The sequence below is a fragment of the Tupaia chinensis genome, unplaced genomic scaffold (genome assembly GCF_000334495.1).
Source record: "Tupaia chinensis unplaced genomic scaffold, TupChi_1.0 Scaffold000010_1, whole genome shotgun sequence".
Lineage (NCBI taxonomy): Eukaryota > Metazoa > Chordata > Mammalia > Scandentia > Tupaiidae > Tupaia > Tupaia belangeri.
Genome location: NW_006159440.1, coordinates 4,036,902 through 4,057,343, shown reverse-complemented (window position 1 = coordinate 4,057,343; position 20,442 = coordinate 4,036,902).

The following is a 20,442-nucleotide window of genomic DNA, read 5'->3' as shown; positions in this document are numbered from 1 at the left end:
CTCCATTCTCCTCTTGGGATTTGGAGCACATATGCACATTTGCCCGGCCTGAGTTTCAAGCTGCCAGGTCCATGACTCTAACCACGGTCCATTACATGGGAATCCAGTGATGTAACCTTAACACCAACCTTAACACATAAAATGTGTACTATGAAAAAATTACTCATGGATTTCAAAAAAAGTTTCTGTGTGTCCAAGTACACTTACAGGTTAATCCTATCTTCTGACAAACTTTTACAGTTCCTTTGTACACGTTGTGGTAAGAAGACACCTTCATCATGAAACTTTAAGTGTACAACACAGTATTGTTACATTTAGGCCCAGTGTTGTGCACCCGATCTCTAGAACTCATTCGTCTTGCATATTTGAAACTTTATACCCATTGGTCACCAATTCTCTATTCCCTGATTCCCTTAGCCCACCCCCAGCCCCCACCATTCTACTCTGCTTGTATGAGTTGACTGTTTTAGATACTCTTGTAAATGGAATCATGTTCTACTCATGTTTCTGTGACTGGATTATTTCACTGGGCATAATGTCCTTCAGATTCATATTTATTGTTTTCCATGTCAGGATTTTTCTTCTTTGTTAACGCTGAGTAATATCCCATTGTACGTATAGCTCACATTTTACTCATCCATTCATCTATTCATGAACATTTAGATAGCTTCCTTGTTGGCTACTGTAAATAATGCTGCAGTACATATGGAGCCAATATCTCTTGAAGATGTGGATTAATACCATGATTTGGATGTTTGGAACAGTTCCAGACTCATATTCTAAATCCTGTTTTGTTCTATTTTCTCTATTTCTTCTCCTTTTGAGTTGTTGGAAAAGTCATGACATATTTTTCTGTTTTTCTATGCAAAAATGCTTTATGACTTTTCTGAAGATCCAGTATAACTCCAATCCTACTATTCATCATTTTTTTTTTTTTAGGGAGATTTTTGCTCTCGGGCATGTGCACTCTCCAGAGAGACAGAGACAGAGAGAAAGCGAGAAATCCCCCCCCCCCCCAGCGAGGATGGTCATGCCACAATCCCTTCTCCTCTATTATATTCTTGGGATTTGGGGCATGCACACACATTCGCCTGGGTGAGTTTCAAGCCACCAGGCCCAGGACTTGAACCACGGTCAGCTACTGGGAGTCCAGCAATACAACCATTATGTCATCTGTTGATTATTCATCATGTATTTTTATTTGATGCCCTTTTTTACTGTATCTTTAAAAAAATATTTTCCTCTCTGTAATTAATTTTAAATATTTTCTCTTAACATAGCTCTAGTTCATTAAGTCTTTTCCAGCTGTTGCTAATCTCTTGGGAAAGATGATCCATTCATTGAACTCTACTTGAAGGTTTTTTTCCTCAGTTCTAGAAAATCAGTCTGATGATTCAATTCTGTGCTATTGTTTTCTATTTTGTCATCAAATATGCTCTACGTATTATCAGAATTTTAAAATCTCTGGTAATGATAATCCTATACGTTTTGCTTTTATTGTCTACTTTTCTCCTCTTGGCTTTTTCAGTTGTAGATTTTTAAAATTTTTTAGTTTATTTTTTCATGATATACTGGATGTGCCTGAGAGAAAGAGGGAGAGGGAGAGAGAGAGAGAGAGAGAGCGAGTGAGTGTGAGCTCAGAATAGCACCCTCAAGAACAAACCTCCAGTACATCAGAATCTTGGGCACAGGTACACATGCACAGATGTTTTAGGTTGACTGGGCCAGGGATCAGAACCGGCAGTCAGCCATGTGGCTTCCAGCACTGCAGTTCAGAATGCTACTGACCGTGTCACTGAGGCTGGCCAAGGTTCTTGTTTTTTAATGTTAATGCCTGATCATTTTAGTTTTAGTTTTTGTTTTAATTTTAGAGGTAATGTATGGCTTTGCCTTTTATTCATTTAGTAAAGATCTCCTTTTGCTTGTGTAAGCAGTTAGGCATAGGAAAGATCAGATTAATTAACCAGAAATTGAACCAAGCAAAATCTAATCTTTAGTCCTTGAAGCTAGTCTATTTCCAGTACACGTTTATCCTTATTTCCACTACACTTCTCATATCTTGTAGTTCTTTGTGCTAACAACTGAGAGTTGGGGGCAATTGCCAGGGCCTCCCTCCTATGATGAGACCTGAAATAAAATTTTCTCCCCCAAGCTCTATGAAAGTGCCGAAAGCTCTGCTCAGCCTTTTAGCTTCATAGTCTCTGCTTCATTCATATCTTCTGAGTTTCTCAGTCCCCGACTAAAATCAGTACATTTCTCAAGAGGAAAACCAAAGCCAAATACAGAGTTACCTCTCTAGACTCCCTTTCTCTCTAGTCTCAGCCCCATGATCCCTGTGATAAGGACTTGGCTTGCACAGTGCGAGGGTTGGCAAGCCATCTGCTCAAGGCAGCCTCCACATCTAAGCTGGAGCTGAAGAGCACACACCATCAGTCAGCAAGGGAAAGTAGTGAGCATGCTGTGGACCCAGCAGCTTGAGTTTAAATTTGGCAAGAATAGTTTGAAACCCTCACCTGTCCTTACTGCCACTGACCTTGGTGACGAGGGGATTCTGCTGAATCAAGGGCCTTTTATGGAGCTTTCCAGACCTACCTGCCTGCGATTCAGGGAAACTGAGAGGATCCACATGCAAGAGAGAGCAACTTCAGGCCAGATACTGCTTTATGCCCATGAGGCGAACAGGCAGATTAGCAAACATGAGGTAAAGGTCCCAGAATATAGAGCTATTTTTACAGGCTTCCTTTCTCCCTGATGCCTAGAGTTTCTGAACCTTAGGGACAGCGTAGTCTCTTTAAATGGCTTTCATCTGATTAAGCCAAGACTACACAGGATATTCTCTCTTCTGATTAACTCAAAATTAGTTGACATGGGACTTTGATTACATTTTGGAGCTTTTATTACAGCAACACCTGGTAGAGACTTTGACTGACTAAGTGGGAGAAGGATAACGATGAAACGGCTACTCCTTTTTTCCACCCTCCAGCACTCGTGAAAAAGAATCTCACTTGCTGCCCATTCCAACTGGAATCTAGGGAATGTGGTTCAGCTTAATCACATTCAGCTTCGTCAAGCCATCATGACAAATGTCACATCTCATGCATCTACCCATGTGCCTCTTCCGCACACTTCTTGTCTCTGCTATTCCAGTTGTTTCCTTCTCGGTTCCTTAACAATCAATTCACTTCATGTTACTCACAAATTTGTATAAATTCTAACCTTCAGTGATGGTCTTTCCACACAAAGCAGTGACTAGGTGAGCTGTCCAAGGTGCTGTCCATCGGGAAGAGTCACCCCTATTGATGTCTCTCACTGCCATCTATCAATCTCTCCATACATCCCTGTTGCCTGTTGCTTCTTTTTTTTTTGCCATAGGGCACATGTGCTTGCTGAGGAGAAAGAAAGAGAGAGAGAGCGAGCGAGAGAGAGAGAGAGAGCGCCAGCCTCAGGGGGAAGGCCATGGTGCGATCCCTTCTCCATTCTCCTCCTGTGATCTTAGGCCTGCACACACATGTGCCCGGTGTGAATTTCAAGCCAGCAGGCTCAGAACTCTAACCACGGTTGGCTCTATGAGAGTCTGGAGATGTAACCACTATGACATCGACTGGCCCTTATCCCTGTTGTTTTTACATGTCAAGATGAGCCATGTGTAAACCTAGGTAAACATTTTTCCTCTTCACTCAGCTGGTGATAAGAGAGCACATGTATGACCTAGATGTGCATGAGAAAAGGATGACATGAGGGTCTTAACTGTGCTCTCTAACCCTTCTCAAGGCCAGTCCCATGTTAACTACTTGTATCTTACAGCAAATTGTTGCTTCTGATGATTTTTGTAAAACTCAGCTCAAGATGAGCAGTTTTGATTGCATAGTCCCATAATGTCCATGCACCTGGCTATCTATTCAGTCTATTACAATTTTTTCTTTCCAAACTGTATATAATTCTTACTGCAGATGGCCTTGTTTGGGAGTGCTAGGGGTCTACATCAAGATGTGGAATGAAGATGTCTGGATTGATGTGCTTGGAAATCTTGAATCCTCTGAATCCTCTTGTCTTGAAAAAAGGGGCTCAGAATTCCATTTATTCCCAATCATGGGGCCTAACTGTGCATATAGCAGATTTGTGGAGTTTGATAATTCATTCTCTCTGGAGCTCTGCTACTCTAATAATTAAACCCTGGACCTATTATTCAACTTTTTCTTCCCTCTGTGAACAGAAGAGTTTTAAAATGCTGACAAGGAGGTCCTCTGTCTTTTATACTTCTCCTTAAATTGGTGATCAATCACCCTCAGCCTTTCATTATCTTTCTCCAAATAGTACTCCGTCACAGCCATTCCAGTATCCTTATAATTATCATTTTCTTTTTATGTCACAAGGTTTCATACACTGGAACCCTAGTGGAAATTTTTCCCACTGGTATCCTGTCTCAGTTCACCATCAGTGACAATTCTAATAATTGCACTGCCACCTCATGCTCAAAGCTATCCATAGGGTGAACCAGACTCTGGGATGGCCATTTGCATGCTGGACCTTTATTGTGAGTTCTCTAGGCATCATCTCTGTGTGGGAGTGAAGGGAGCATGACTGAGCAGGAGGAGCTGAATATATGCAGTTGCTCTGCTGCTGGGATAGTCCTTCAGATCTGAATTGTACTGAGGTGCTAGGTCTTTTGGCTGTCTCATAATTCAACTGCAGGATGAGAACTGTTCCCAGGAAGGAGGCATGGCCTAGGTTGTTCTCTTTAGCTGATGACAAGCTCTTGAAGATGACTGATGAAAGCTGAAAGCTTCCAGAACTCTTGACAGCAATGGAAACTCCAATGTGCCAGAGTAAGACATATAGGAAGTGAACCACAAAATGCACTATAGAAGTTTTCTGAAGCATTCAAACAAATTTTAAATTTATCTTGTCAATAATATCTGGTTGTTCTTAAGGAAATGGGTGGTTTGAAATAATACAGTCTGCCAATGCCTGAAGTGTAATTCTAATGCCTATCTTTTTACTTTTCTTCAACCTCTTAAATTTTTACCTGAAAGAAAATTATTGAATTTAATTCAACTGCAGAATCATCAATCTAACATTACAAAAATTATAAGGAACTTGAAAAGGTTTGTCGAAAAACAGAGTTAAAATACAAGTTTATTTTGGTGCAAAAATTTGAAATCTATGCAAAGGTTTTTTGTATGTCTTTTTCATAAACTTTTTGATGATCCCTAATATTCTCATTTTTTTTTCTTTGTGGGTGCTTTTCTACTGTTGACCCTCCAAAATCATCTTTGATCTTTGCCAGTATACTTGAACTCTTTCATCTCTAGGGTGCATCTTAATTTTTCTTTCTTTCTTTTTTTTTTTTTGCCACTACACATTCCAGTTATTCAAGTTATTTGCCCTCTTGTTTGGGGAATGTAGTTCAAATTCTTCTATTCACTCTTATTCATTTTGGATTTGTCAGGTGAGGTGATTGTCTTCATAAAGAATGATAGAGTAGACAATGACTATCTTTAGGAATATTTGAGCAAATGTCAATGTCCCTCAATATGGTGGTTTGACTGGAGAACTTGTGGTGTCAGGTGGGTTTTGCAACTTTACTTACACACTCACACTCTAAGTGAGGATTTTACTTACTCCTTGCTATTATTTGGATAATGGTTTGTCTCGTAAAGATTTCTGTTCTCGAAGTTTATACTTAGTTTAATGGCATTGGGAGGTGGTAAGACCTTGAAAAGGTAGCACTTAGTGGGAGGGCCCCTCCAATTTGCTGAAAACATGAAAGGGACAAAGACAGGAAGTGGAAAAGTCTGTTTTATCTCCTCCCTTACCATCTACATGGCTGCTAACTTGCTCGCTACTTGAAGTCATGTTCTGACTTAGTATCAGAGGCCAGTCAGATGTTGGCTCCATGACTTTGGGCTTTCCAGACACTGAAATCATGAGCCAAATAAACCTACATTCTTTATAAATCACTCAATCTTAGCTGTTTCTTTTCAGCAATAAAATATTGGACTAATAGACTCCCTCTTATATCCAAGGTGATTGGAACTATGGTAAAGCCTTCATTCTCACTTTCCCTTTTAATGGTTCATAATTTAATAAACAGATAAAATTATGGATAGAAATACCTTACAACTCTCTTCTTCTTTTTTTTTTTTTTTGGAGAGGTTTTCGCTATAGGGCGCGTGCGCTCGCCATACAGACAGAGAGAGACATAGAGACAGAAAGTGAGAAATCACCCCCCATGGGGGATGGTCACGCCACAATCCCTTCTCCTCCTTTCTCCTCTCGGGATCTTGGGCATGCACGCACACGCGCCCGGCGTGAGTTTTAAGCCACTGGGTCCAGGACGCGAACCACGGTCGACTACTTGGGAACCCAGCGACATAGCCATTAGGCTAACTGCTGGTTCCCACAACTCTCTTCTTAATACAAATAAATAAAGTATGTGTGGAGTTCTATTCAGTGGTGTCACAATTTGATGAATAGAAACCTCATCCACCAGCTAACTGTATCACAGGTAATGTCACACTATTGACATATCAGAATTTTTCCCTTGGAGAAAACTAGTTACAACATGAGCAGATAAACAGAAGTATGAATAGAGGGGTTGGTATTCATTCTTGCTTCCAAACCCTTCATACTCTTAATTTTATGTTGATTTACCTGTACATCTACTCAGTATTCCCTTTCTTGACATAGAAAAAGAAGCACACACACTTTTTTGATTTAGGAGTTATATTGTTAAGACTACAAGATCAAAAACAACAACAGAAAGCAAACAGTAAAAACAAAGAACTCAGGGATAGTAAGTTTAAAAATAATCTCTCTCTCTATACACACACACACACACATATATATATATATACATACATATATATATATGTACATATATATGTATATATATATATGTATATATATATTCATATTCATTTTCCCTTATGGGCATTTTTTCTCATGCTAAGATGTTAATTAAAATTCCCATTAGAATTTTTGCTTCTATGTTTATGCCTGAGGAGGTAAAGTGGCTATTTGTTGGTAATATTCCTAACACCCATTTTCTATTTTTTTCTTTCTTTTTCTTAATGACACTGCATTTTCCAACTGTGCAGTTTGGATAGGACTGACCTCTAATCTCTAGCTCTCAATACCAGTGGTAATCCCTGATTGCCTTAAATCAATCGGCTCATTTTAGCACTTGGCAACAGTGATGGGTTTGAAAATGAGATTAGAACACTGTTAAGGCTAATGAGGTATCAGGAGGCATTTGTAGCATCTTTTGGGAAATTTTCTCTCCATGCCATGAGAGCAACATAAAAGAAAGAGGAAGAAATAAAAAGAGAAAAAGACATTTGCTTTTTTTCTCCCTAGGTTTTTGTCATAGGCTGTATGTATTCACAGGAGAGAGACAGAGAAAGGGAAAGTGAGAAATCACCCCACAGAAAGGATAGCCATGCCACAATCCCTTCTCCTCCATTCTCCTCTTGGGATTTTTTGGGCACGCACACACACATTCCCAGCATTATTTTCATACTGCTGGGTCTGGGACTCAAACTGTGGTTGACCATGTGGGAATTTAGTGCCTTGACCACCATGCTGTCTGTTTGTCTGGCATGTCCTGGTTTTAAAGTGGGAGGTCTAAATTCTCCATTAGCACTGGCAACCATTAGCTACATTAGGAGAACCACAATGGTGCTCTTTGGTACAACTCTGTATACAACTTTGTATACAGAAGGACAGAGGTGGAGAAGGAATTCGATTTTGTGACACTTCAGTCAGTGCATTAAGAGGTGTCTAAAATCTTTGTACACTTTTGAGTTTCATGAACTAATACAGTCTATTATTTAATATGGTTGGAATCAAGTTTTATACTGCTTGCAATAGAAAATAGTCTCACTAATGGATGATCAGACCAAACATTTCCCTAATACATGGTGGCAGTGCCTGTCTCCATCTTCTTGATCCACTCTGGAGGTTGCCTGAAGCTTTGGTACATTCTGGTTTTAAGAATATACAACTCTTTGCCAAAGGACATTCTTGAGTTATAGGATTATGCTTAATGATCTAGTAGTCACATTTTTTAAAAAAAGAATTATTTATTTAATTTTATTTATTATTATTTTTTAAAATTTGACCAGAGAGAGAGAGAGAGAGAGAGAGAGAGCATGGGAAAGTGAGAAAGCAAGCTACCAGGTCTGGGGCTTGAATCATGGTCAGTCATGTGGGAGGCCAGCACCTTAACCACCATACCATCTGCCCGGTCCCCTAGTAGTCACATTTTAAAATACACATAGACACAGGAAAAATTAGTTGAATGATATAGCTTACTTAACACAATGTGGCCAAATATTATAGTTTGAACATAGAATGAGTATAAAAATTATTAATGTTATATTTTATAGTTATTTAAACTAAGCTATTGAAATTCAGGGTGTTCTCATATTTTCAGCAATTTCAATTTGGACTGCCACATTTCCAGTACTTAGTGACTGCATGTGGCTGTGGCTACTTTACTGAGTACTATAGCCCTGGAATATAAAATTAAGTTCTCGTTTACTACTAAAAAATGAAGAGTAGGGCTGGCCTTTAGCTTAGTGGTTAAGGGAACCAGATCTCATGTGACTAACTGTGGCATGAATCCTGGCTCCAGTGGCTTAAATGTCAGGAATATGTGTGTGCATACCCAATATCCTGACAGGATGGAGAAATGGAGAAGAGATTGTAGTGTGATCATGCCTCATTGGGAGATGCTTTTCCTTCTCTGTCTCTGTCTCTCACTGCCATGTACATGTGCCCTCGGGCAAATTTAAAAATGTAGAGAAAATTGACAGGTAAGATTTTGGCTGATATCTATAGGCAAAGCTCCTCTTCTCAAGACTGTTAGAACAGCAGGGTTTAGTTTTGTACTTACAATCGCAATTATAGTTAACATTTGTAATAGTCATTTTTATTTCACATAGTAAACTAAATAACCTTATCAGAGATTATACTTTCACCACCGTTATTTCAAGTAATTGATACATAAACAGTTTTATGACTATTTTCATGATCTGTTCTGATGCTTTCTAAGAAAGCTTATGATAAAAGATATAGTAGTTTTACCACACCCTTAACAAATTAAAATTAGAATTGTTACTAATTTGATACTACTTTTAGTTTTTAGTGAATGAGGAAGGCATTAAAGTTTTTTTTTTTAATTATCCCTTTGGAATTTAACCGAACAACTGTCAAGAATCTCATTTCTGCTTGAGTATATAATTTTTATGGTTTGCGAACATTTATTAGAGAAAGCAGAAATTGATTTATATAGTCTTCATCAAGTCACTAAATGTAAAAGGAAAGGCTTCATATACTTAGAAAACAGTCCATGAAATTAGGTACATTTTTCAGAGTTGTGTTTATAGCATGGAAATCGACACACAAATCAACAGTTTCTAGGTTTCCAAGTGGTAATTTAGATTAAGACAGGGTGTATTAAATTGGTCTTATAGTCAGGAAAGCCAAGGAGAAAAAATCCATTTGGTAGCTGTATCTATACAAACAAAATTATACAAAAGTAAATGAAAATCAGATAATGCTCTTAAAATCTAATATGGTGCAAAAAAAAAAAAGTTCTAAGAATGTTCTACCTGCTGTGATCTGACTTCGAAAACATTAGAAATAGTTAATGGCATAAATGGAAAAGGTAGGGAATAAAGAATCAGTTTTCATGTGGGCACATAAGTCAAACCCTTCTGCAATTCTCCACATTCATCTTCAAAGAAATTAGCCAGACCATGGTATCATTACAATATCATTACAATATGGCTTCATAGCAGTACAGACTAATTAATGACAAATCCATTGCGCTTTCCTTTCCCTTCTCTCCCATCATATTTCTCTAGTCATGTTAACTGTGAAATGTATGGACCTAAGGAGAAAGCTAGAAAAGTGGGAGAAAATTGCTCCTGCTTAAAAAGCTAAAAAAAAAAAAAAAAGAAGTATGCCTTAAATAATAATTTATTTTTATATATTAAAATATAAATATTTTGATATAGAGTAAATAGAAACATGTTTAATATGCATGTTATTATTAGACTTGATCATCAAACTTTTACCAGTTTTATAATATCTTTTGAGTTATTGGGTCACCAGAAAAGTCATGATACATTTTTGCATAGAAAAATACATCATGACTTTTCCTATGATACAATATCTTCATTAACTAACATGTATCAAATAAGCTGAATAGACAACTCTCTAAGGAATATATACAAATAGCCTAAAAGTGTATGAAGAAATGTTCAACATCCCTTATTATAAGGGAGATGCAAACCAATACTACAATGAGATACCACCTAACCCCAGTCAGAATGGCAAAGATTAAAACAATAAAGAATGATAAGTGCTGGTGAGACTGTGGAGGAAGAGAACTCTTCTACACTGTTGGTGGGAATGTAAATTGGTATAGCCACTGTGGTGGACAATATAGAGGTTCCTCAAGATCAACAAAAATAATTACTATATGATCCAGTAATTCCACTCCAGGGTATCTAACCAAAGGCTAGGACTGCACTCAGTCAGAAAAACACTTGCATATTCATGTTTATTACAGCATTATTCACAATTGCTAAGACATGGAACCAACCCAAATGTCCATGAACAGGTGAATGGGTTGAAAAAGTGTGGCACATATACATTATGGAATATTACTCAGCCATAAAAACCATTGAGACCCTGGAATTTGATAGAAAGTGAATGGAGATGGAAGATTTACTGCTAAGTGAAACAAGTCAGACTATGAAAGAGAGACATTCCATATCCCCACTCAATCCATACTGAGTATATTCACTCTATGGCAGAAACTAAAAGATTGGAAGGTATAAAGGCATGAAGAGCAACTGTGGATACTAGAGGCAGTAGGGGAGGAAAGTGAAAAATTGGGGGAGGGTGAGAGGAAGAGAATCAAGGGGAAAAAGAAAGAAGAAAAAAATTTAAGGAACATAAGAAAGGAAAATTATTTATTGATGATAATATGTATGGTAATATCTTTGATGGAACCAATATACAGTGTATTCAGGATGGGAAAATTCATTTGCTATACTGTAATGATACTCAGTAATTTAATGTAAAAATAATAATAGTAATAATAATAAATAACATTTCAGAATGCTAGTAAGAATGCTATCTGGCTAGCCTAATTAGAGAATAAAGTCTCAGAATAGCATTGTTTAGCATTCAGTTGTGAAAATAACCCTCTAAGATACAACCTTCAACATTACACAGGAACTTTGGTGATATCTCATTTTCTTATTAATTTTTTAAAAAAATGTTTAATTGACATAATAATTTTACATTTTTGTGGGGTATGGTGAAACTTCTCAATACATCCTTTCCAGAATTTATTTATTTATTTATTTTTGTATTTTGATAATAGCCATTCTAAACTGGGGTGAAATGCTATCTCATTGTGGTTTTTTGGTTTGCATTTTCTTTATACTTAGTGCTATTGGTTATTCTTTTTTTTTAAGAATTATTTTATTTAACTTTATTTATTATTATTATCATTGTTATTTTCCAGTTTGATCAGAGAGAGAGAGAGAAGAAGTGAGAAAGCAAGCCACCAGGTCTGAGACTTGAACCATGGTCGGCCATGTGGGAGTCCAGCACTCTTAACCACCATGCCACTTGCCAGCCCCAGAGTATTCTTTTTTATATGTTTGTTGGCCATTTGTATGTATTCTTTTGAGAAATGTCTATTCAGGTTATTTGCCCATTTTTAAATTGGATTACATGTTTTTTTGCTGTTGAGTTGAGTTCCTTCGTATATTCTGATTTTTAGTTCCTTGTTAGATGTATAGTTTGACAATATTTTCTTCCGTTCTGTGAGCTGTCTCTTCACTCGGTTGATTATTTCCTTTGCTGTGCAGAAGCATTTTAGTCTGATATATTTCCATTTGACTATTTGCTTTTGTTGTCTGTGCTTTTGAGGTTTTATTTTTAAAAAAATATTGCCCATCTTAAATTCACCTAATGAATCAGAAAGGATTATGAAAATATTTTATTGATTCATAGGTATTATATGATTGGCCTAAGATTTAAGAGACCTCCCAAGATAAGAGAGCATTATAGTGTACTTTTTCATCAAAACAGCAGGAAGAGGGTTGGAGGAAGGGGAAGCACATTTTCAAAATGATCCTAAAAATCACTCGATGTATACAGGAATAACAATAGCCTTGGACAATAGTCCTTAGACAAGGACTGGGACTGCTGCACCTGTTAATGCAAGAATCAGTTTAAAATCCAGGTTTACTGAACCCCAGGGCAGTCATCCTTCTGGTTAGTGGTTCTTAATTGAGGAATATGACAGTTACTGGTGAGTTTTTCTTTTAACTTTAAAAATTTATTTTATTTATTTCATTTACACTTAATATGAGGCCTAATAGAGTATAAATTATTTCTTAGTTACAATGGCTTTATCAGTATAATTTTTCTTTTGCCTTCTAACATTTTTTTTGAGAGTATTTTTGCTATAGAGTGCTTGCACTCTCCAGAAAGACAGAGAGAGACAGAGAGACAGAAAGCGAGAAATCACCCCCCAGCGGGGATGGCCACGCCGCAATCCCTTCTCCTCCATTCTCCTCTTGGGATCTTGGGCACACACGCACATGTGCCCAGCATGAGTTTAAGCCACTGGGTCCGGGATTTGAACTGCGGTCGACTACATGGGAGTCCAGCGACAATGACATTACGCTAACTTCTGGTCCCTGCCTTCTAACATTCTTAAAAGATATGTGTTTTTATTTGTATCAAGTCAGAATGAATTGATACAAGAATTAAGTTAATTTTTGAAATTAGAAAGGCTTATCCTTTGAAAGGACTTACACTCTCAGCTTTATTGTGTTTATGCCTTTCAACTCTTGCTTTGGGGTGAAATTTTACTTTTATTATTTGTGTTTTCCTGATTTCATGGGTACTGTGTTAAATTGGTTAAAGCTAATAGCAACACTTAAAAAAGTTAAAATATTGGGCAAGATATCACGGAACTTGGGATTCAGAAAAGCAGAAAGTGAATTGTAAGAAAATGTAAATATCTTATTTAAATTGTCAATTTCAATGTGTCCAGGTTTCAAATTTTTTAAAATTGAACAAAAAAATCATTACCCAGACCAATACCATGAAACATCTCCCCTTTGTTTTCTTCTAGTAATTTTATATTTTTGGGTCTTATAGTTAAATCATCAATCCATTTTTAGTTGTTTTTTATGTACGTGGTAGATAGAGGGGTCTAATTTCATTCTGATTTCATTTTTTTGTTTATTTTTTAAGACTAAAGTGGTAAATATGCTTGGTTTGTTAGGCAAACAATTTATGAAAAATAATCTGTTTCATGGTTGTTTTCTTATCCAGCAAATAGAGCAATGACATGATTTAATTTCTTTTTGTTGTTATTGTGAGAATCTCTTAATCATCCCACAGTTAATCTCTTCATTTTTTTACCTTCTGAAGTGATTTCCCTGTTTTCAGTAGTTACTGTCACCATAAAACTTAAACATTTTGTCTTTATGTTTCTTTAAATCACATACAGGAGTAGCTCCTACACTATATTTTTTAGTGAGATGCTTTAAAGTAACTTATTAACTATGTTTTATACCCTACTGATAATGACACATGCTTTTCTTTCTTTTTTTAAAAAAAACTATTGTCTTGACTGATATGCATGGTAATTGTGCTGGAAAACGAAATGGCATACACTGTAAAGATATATGTGATTCAATGTAATATAATAAAGATTATGATAATAAATAAAATTAAATAAAAACAATCTAAATGATGTATAGTGATTGAAAGTATAAATAATAATAATAAATTTTAAAAAATGAAAAAAACAATCACATCACCAAGTATGCCATTGCTGTCAGTTTTCACAGAGACACCCATCAGTTTCAGGATGGTTACTTCTAGTAACGGCTGTCTGACAGTACTTTATAAATGAAGGCTGAAGATTTTCAAATGCTTTTTTGCTTCTACTGAGATGACGATAGGTTTTACTTTTTGTTATATTAATGTGGTTAATAACATTGATTATTCTTTAAATGTTGAATCAATGCTATATCCAGGGATAAACACCATTTGATCATAATATACTATATAATTTTACATACTGCTCCTTCTTTTGGCTAACTTATTCAAGAATTTTTGCATTATGTTCATAAGGAGTATTTGTCTTCAGTTTTCTTGTAGTGTTTCATCAGTTTCTACTACAAAGAAACCATTGTTTATTTTTAGTAAATAAAATTATTTGCTTATTATTAGTTTTAATCTGCTACAGGGCATATGTGCTTACCAGGCAGAGAGAGAAAGAGAGAGAGAGAGAGAGAAAGAGGGAAAGTGAGAAAGCAAGCTACCAGATCTGGGACTTGAACCATGGTTGACCACATGGGAGTCCAGCTTCTTAATCACCATGCCACCTGCTGGCCCCACTTTTCTTTCTTTTCAGTATTTAATTTTATGAAATTTTTGTTATGCAATTAAACCCAAATTTGCAAGATAAAAACCCATTAATTAGTACTGGTACCCCTAGCTGGGAGAGGCATTAAGAGACTGCTGACCATGCTGATTACTTCAGTCTGGCTTTGCTACCTGCTGAGTTTGCCATAATTTATAAAATTGGGGGGTGGTGGTGGTTAATGATTTTCAGAATTGTGGATAAGGAATAGTGGAGCTATTGTATATGAAGTACATGAAGACAATTAATAATGATACCTGTATTTTTTTCCCCCATAATCCCCCCACTTCCCTTCATGCACACCCAATTGAGTCATCTTTGTTTAGGAGACGTAATAAAAACATAGGAATGGAAAGATCCTGGGTCATCACTGATACTGAAATTTTCAACCCCCCATCTTCTTGTTCCTTGGTCTATAATATAAGCAAGGACAAAATTCTGGCCCTCAGTTAGCTCAGGTTCTAAGAGGAGGTAACTTAAGAAAAAAGAAAGTGAGAGGAACAGGAACATGAAGAGAGGAGAGGAGACTTTCATCTCTGACCATGAAGCAGTAACCAATGTCAGGTTATTCTACTGCTGTAAGTAGCTATAACACTGGTCAAAATATGCAACACGACTGTTTCTGAGAACTCAACAAATGTGAGGGGTATTGTCCTTGAGAAAAAGGAAACACACAGAGTACATTTACTCCCTCAGAGTACTTTCCAACCAGTGAAAAAAGAAAGTGACGTCTAAGGAAAGAGCAGTTCTTTCTAGGAGGATGAAATCTTCTGGAGTCCGGGGCTGCTAAGGACACTGGAATTTTGGGACAGAGTAGAGAAGAGGAGGTTGGGGAACATCTTGCTCTTCCCAGAGGTAGTAAGGGGAGGCTGTTGGCTGTGCTGGGAACATCTTTTCTCCCAGTGAGAGCTTTAATCAATGTGCTTTCACAGCACTTATGGCTGTTCTTCACATAAGCGCTCAGCAAGTATTTGAAGTAATCTGGTGTGGTTTCAGTCAGCTATTCCTGCAGCTAGCCCCAGCACAGACTGGAACTCTCACGTTCAATAAGTGCCCAATTAAATTTTCTGTGAATTCTGATTTCATCTCATGTATACCTGTTTGCATTTTCTGGGGAAAAAATTGTTCAATTTAGAATTACTGATAGCATAATGATTTTAGGAATGAAAATATTTCATGACATCAAACTGATTTTTGAAGGTTTCTATTGAAATGTACAACCTCAATAAAAGCTTAAGAAAGCTCGGTAAATTAAACTCAAAACTATCCAATACTACAATAATGAAAAAATAATTTTTATCACTATTATTACTTTTTGGCACTGTAGTCATTCTCAGCATCTCATTCATCTTTGCACTATTTTATAGAAATTCAAAAGACCATTTCCCAGGTAGCAAATTATACCTCTCAGAAATCAATTACATTTCAGGACAACACTAACACTACACATCTTTTTATTAGGAAATAAAACCACAGGATATGGATAGTAATAAAACTGGAATTATTTCACTGGCAAAGTCCATAAAAGTATCCAATAATTTCAAAATCAAAGAGAAAAACATATCCAAGATCTGCTACTGAACAATATTAGTGGTATTATTTCTCCCAAGTTCACATTAATTTCCTCTCTCCACTTCAGATATATTGTGTGCATTTAAAAAACTATGTGTCATTTGCTTACTTCCCAGCTGGGAAACTCGCATTATGGTGCAGTTGGTATCTTTACTCTATTCCTTTTTAATTGATTAACGAGGGAGGAGAGAAGGAAACAAAGTTAGAGAAAAATTTCATTAGGTATAAATTGCAAGACATTTGTTTGAATGAACATAATATTTCAGCTCTATTGTGATGGGCCTTGGGGGAATGGTTTAAGTATTACTGTAAGTACCAAGGAAGCTCTGAACAATTTAATGGTGCTATTGAGCATGGCCTTGTATCTGGTTTTGCTTGAAAATGTTCTTGGTGAAAAATTCATTGTCTGATACTACGGATCAAAAGAATTCTTTGAACTATACATGTTATCAACAAATATTTCAGATGGGAGTTATTTAAGGTAAATCAACAAAAGTTTATTGTTTACAAGCTTAAGTGATTCTAATTTACGTTTTCCATAAAAAAGAAAATTTGGATATCTCAAAGCTACAGCTAATGAATATAGCCAGATCTTTCAACCAAATGACTTGTGATAGTAATTGCCAAGTCCCAAGATTTCTTCAATTAATAACTATTAGTATTTGGAAATAACACACAGTACTCAGTAATACCAGTAACATTCTCTTCAAAACAAGTGATTCTTGCCAGGAATTAATTTTCAAATTTGTCATTAAGAGATTCTAGACTCTACTTTGTAGTATACTATGGAATTAAATTTGCATAATTTTGTCACTATTAATCAGCAAAAATCCTTATACCGCATATCAGGAAATTTTTGAAAATACCAAACATTTGAAGTAGTTTGTCTCATAAATTAAAAAAAAAAAACTTCTATTAAAATAGTAGCAAATTTAACATTATATAGTTATCATGGAAATTAATTTAATTTATTAAAAAAAAACCCTAACGTGATAAGGAATAGAAACATCACTACTCAGTTCTTGCCCCAGATCTTTGTGTAATTAACAGTGTGACTCCAGAGATAGTACTTAAATTATCTGGGCCTCCATTTTCTCCTGCCATCTCTAAAATCCTTCAGACTTCAATATTCTTTAATTCTCTAATTATGTGTACTATCATGTTTATGACAGAAAGCCAAAAGCTCCTTTTTGTGATGGAAAATGTGGATGTATTTCTCCTTGGTTATGGGCTGATTTTCATCCTGAGAATTGCGGTCTATTTAAGGGCTGGGTGTTGTGGTACCCTGAAGTTCTGTAAGGCTGACCCACATACGAGGGTTCAGATTCATGTCTGGAGACTTTTCTGGAAACACCGAGGATGGTGCGTGTGCCCATGATCTGGGGCTGGCTGATGCTGTGGGACAATGGTGGTATCAGGGCCCTGTTGGGGATATTGTCTCTCTCCTTTTTTCTCTCTATCTCTTTCACTAAGAAGAAAGAAAGGAAAAAGAAAGAAAGAAAGAAAGAAAGAAAGAAAGAAAGAAAGAAAGAAAGAAAAGAAAGAAAGACTTAAAAACAAAAAAACAGTACTTCCAACCAATAGTTACTGTCCTAGAGTTATTGTCCTGTGATTAAGGACATCTGTATTACTAAATGAAAAGATCAAGGTTCTATAGCAAAGAGACCCCAAAATACAATGGTCCAAATACCATTCACCTCTCTTTCTTGTCCGGTTGGTTTAGGATAGAGCAGAAGCTCTTTTCCATGAGATAATTCTGGTAACCCTGTTTCTTTCCCTCTTACTACATCCCTAATCTCCTGGACACAGTTTTCTTCATAATTAGGGTCTGAAAATCCCCTTAGTGAAATAGTTGTAGTTTCAAAGTTTCTGTTTCCAGATGAAGAGAAGTTCATGGAGATGAAGTGATTCATTCAATATGCTACACTACTTAGGTACTCTGCCACCTTCAGCAACATGCCTCTTCCATCACTTCAAACTCAAACCGCTACTTAAGTATAGTATAGTGCCATTGAAAGCTCATTGCTTAGAGTCAAGAAGACATCTATTGGAATGCCAGAGTTCTCAAATGAACCAGCAATACAAGATCATTTAGCTATCGATATAATATGGAGACAATTCTTATCCCATGAGGTAGACATCAATGTGAGGTAATAGATAATGAGAGAAAGGGGGGACTAATAGGCAGAGACCAGAGCATTTTTAGGGCAGTGAAAATACTCTGTGCCAGGATAGAAACATGTCATTACATGTTTGTCTGAGCCCACAGAATGTACGATACCAAGGGTGAGCTCTAATGTGAACTGGACTTTGGTGACAAGGACTTGTCAACATAGGTTCTTCATGTGTAACAAATATGCCACTCTGGGTGGGGGGGGATGTTCATATGTATACATGGGAGACATCTTTGACTATAAAACCTATAAAATATATATAATATAAACCTATAAAATATATATGATGTATAATATATATTTTATACATCTATAAAATATATTATAGACCTATAAAATATATATAATGTAAACAATGTATGATATGTATCAAAATATATGATATATATTTTATAGACTTATAATATATATATAATGTAAACAACTTGTTTATTATGGAATACACAAATACTAATGCTTCATAATGCTCTTCACTTGTTTTAACCCAAATGCAGAAGAAAATACCCTATTGTGCTCAAGCACTGCTTTGGGATGCCAAGATATTCCACCATAAACAGCTCCTAAGAGACTGGCCTCTGACCAACACAATGATGCTTCACATTCACCAAGCCTTTTCTGGTTTCCAAACTGCATTTGCACGTATTATCTTATTTCTGCAATGACGAGAGGCAGGTGGTGTTGGTAGACTAACCCTTCGTATTATAATCACATGCAAGCCACAGTATCGTACTTACAGTTCCAAAGCACTCCTACACACATTACTCCGTTTGATGAGCACAATTTCGTGAAGAAGAGTGGATAATCGTATCCTTATTTTATCTAGATGAAGAAACAGAGTTTGAGAGAAATTACAAGCTTGATTTTTATCAGAATAGAGAGTTTAATATATAGTCAGTTTTCAAAAGACTATTTTTCAGTTTCCATGGATAAAGGAGCATATGAGTTTTCTCTTTCTGTGCCTTAGAGTAGGACGGAGGTGGGGAAGGGTGAGAGGACAAAGGGAACAGGAAACATTAGCTAAGGAATATAAAATTAGCGTGAGCTAGACGGAATAAGTTCTAGTGTGCCACAGCAAAGCATAGATGACAATAATTCTTCATATATATCAAAATAGTGAAAGGAGAAGAATTTGAATGTTCCCAACCCAAAATAATGATAGATGTTTGCAATGAGATATGCTAACTACTCTGATTATTTGATCATTTTACATTGTAATCACCTACTAAAAAAACACATTATACCCCATAAATATGTACAAGTAATATATGTTGATAAAATAAATAAAAGTAAATAAGTATAGAAAGAAATAGAAGTGAGTGAAGTGAAAAGAAAACTACATTTTAAGTGAAAAAGGTGAAAAGGACAAGTCTGTGTCTTGATCCAATGACTGTTTTACTTTGAATTTTCAAAGGAATCTATATCCCACAGTTAGGACAAGATCTCGATTGTGTTCTCCACGTAGACCATCTCCCTGTACCACATCAGCAGAAATTCAAGTGATCAGAACTAAAGAAATTAGAGCCTCATCAACTGCCCAGTCACTTTCCATGGGTCTTTTCTCTGAAAAGACAGAAACCACTTCTGTGACTGGAGAGGCACCTGACTATTCATGGCTTTCCTCTCCCCTGTTGCTACCTTAGCAGATGTCCATCCCCAGCAACAGACCTAAGAGGTAGCGGGGCTGACCCACCACACCTTGCTGGAGCAGTTTCACTGGGCTAGGCAGTGCTCTCTATTCTTGAACATCAGCCCTCATAATTCATTAATGTAAGAAGCCCATCCCTAAAAATCTCTCCAACAGTCAGGAATGCTTTGGACTGCAGGAGTCTATTTTTGAGAAATAGAAAAGAACATGTTAAATGACTGCTGGCCTTGGGTCTTTGCTCTAATAGCAGGTGCTATGTGTCTGTGATTTTTCCTTAGCTGCTCATGAAAAAGGAATGTTACTGCAGTCACAACCCTCACATCCCATGACAAGACAAAGTTGGATGGAGAAGGGGTGCCCACAAACATCTGCTTGACCACATCTGTCTCTGGTCAGAACTCCATCACATGGCTACACTTCCCTGCAAGCTGGGCTAATCACCCAAACTAGAATAATATCTGCTTTGGTTAATCTCAGGGGAATAAAGCCCGCATACTTGAGTCCTGGAGAACTTGCTTAGTTTTATTTTCTTTCTACTGTATTTTTCTTTTCAAGGTCAAAACAGAAAACAAATT